Raw genomic sequence first — 2,086 nt, 5'->3', positions numbered from 1 at the left:
GAGTTACTGTCATGTGCCAGGAAAGCAAAGAAGAAGAAAAAAATCAACAACATGGAAAACACGTGGGTGCTGTTTGTTTGGGGGGGGGGGGGGGGGGATTGAGAGTCCAATAATATATCATGCGTAGGGTTATTTCCCTTTACTATGGCAGGGGAGATAACCAAATAAATTACGTTTTTAGAGAAGAAAATCCGTAACTTGGGAGGTTGGCCTTAAGTTTTTCACTTAAAGCCAACCCCTCATAAAAAGCATTTGTTCGGCTCAAAACCTCATTTTAATTGTTATGTCCCTTGGGTCCGAGGCGGGGAGATACGCTTAGGCCACATTTTTTTGTTCAAAAGGCTTCATTCCGGAGTCTGTAATCTTTTCCATAACTATAACAGAAAAAATTGGGTCTGTCACATTGTTATATATATATATGTTGTAGTTTTTGTACGCCAATAATCAAAATTACGAGAGATAAACGTGTTTGAAAATTGATGCAATTCCCTTTGTATCAGACGTTTACTTTTTATTCATAGGATAAAATTCAGGACCGTATAACTTTTCTCCTCAGCGTAATGTAAAAATTCTGAGTATGTCACATCGATATATATATGTTGCAGTTTTTGTACGCTAAATATGAGAACCAATAAATTGAAAATAAGAGAAAAATTTGCGTTTAAAATTGATGCAATTCTCATGTATCAGGTGTTTGCTTTTTGTTCATAGGCAAAAGTTAGGACTTAATAACTGTTCTCCTCAGAGCAATGTAAAAAATCTGGGTCTGTCACATCATTATATATTTGTTGTAGTTCTTGTTCGCTAAATATGAGTACCAATAGATTAGAATTACGAGAGAAATACGTGTTTACTTTTTGTTCATAGGATAGAATTCAGAACTTCATAACTGTTTGGTAAGAAAAATCGCCATAACTTTTTAACTAATAAAGATATCACCATTATTTAAACTGTTTTATGATCATTAAGGCAAGGGCTTTCCAAAGGCTGTTTTGTAAACTTAATGGGTATTTAGTGGGTTCTCTGGTGTGGTTTTCTCTTTCTTTCTTGTCAAACATCTCTTGTCCTTATGTCTCCTCCTTCTTTCCTTTGAATGTTACTCTTTGGTAGTAACACCAAAGACCGGCTATACACGGTCTTTGGTAACACTTTCAATCCGCAGCACTTAATTATAACTTAATTGTGTTGCAAGAGCTGTAAAACTCTCATTGCAACTAAAACTTTTGTAAACTTTCTGTCTACTCTCTGTCTGTCACTCTATTTTTATTTAAAAAACGGTAAGTCTTGATCTATTCGTTCCAAAGTGATGCTTGGTGATGTGAATTTTTGTGAAAGAATGACAATGTGTAATTTGAATAAACGTCAAGACAGGACTTGACAAAAACTGTTTGATCTGTGGTTGAAAAGTGAGGAGAGGGGAGAGGGAGTGTATGAGTGAGAGAGGGAGAAACCCAGACAGCATGACTTCCTCGGCTGACTGTGCGGCATTGAGTCGGCAAGGCGGACAAGCGGATTACGATGTTTAACTGACGTAGGGCCGACGTCAAATAACGACTCAGCGGTTGCCGACCCATTGCCGATACTCCGTTTTATAGCGTTGTCCGACAGTCAGCCGACAAAGCGGCGTTCACACATCAAACCGACGTCGGCTCGTAGGCGGTCACATTAGATTAAAGGGACATAATTTTATAAGTTCCTATTCTTACTCGAAATATTTGTGGATTATATCCCGTTATAATACCCCCCCCCCCCCCCCCCCGGGCTGTTCTCACTTTTGTTGAGAGTTTGTGCACGGTTAGCTCTCTCTCTCTCTCTCTCTCTCTCTCTCCCCCCCCCCCCCTCCCCCCCCGCCCCCACACCCCCCTGCCACGCATTTAGATAGACGCACGGGAGGGACTGCAATCCAGCCGGGAAGAGGAACATGTAGAAGGCGGGTTTGTCGAATGTCATGCGAAGGAAATCTCTCCGCCGATGATATAATTGCCGACAACAAAGGAATAATATGTACTCAACAGTCTACAGTATGTGTAATGTCAGTATAAGTTTGTAATAGATGTGGCGAAGACTGAAGACACCTACACGAGCA

Source organism: Aplysia californica, unplaced genomic scaffold (genome assembly GCF_000002075.1).
Source record: "Aplysia californica isolate F4 #8 unplaced genomic scaffold, AplCal3.0 scaffold00136, whole genome shotgun sequence".
Classification (NCBI taxonomy): Eukaryota; Metazoa; Mollusca; class Gastropoda; order Aplysiida; family Aplysiidae; genus Aplysia; species Aplysia californica.
Note: the sequence above shows the minus strand (reverse complement) of the source record.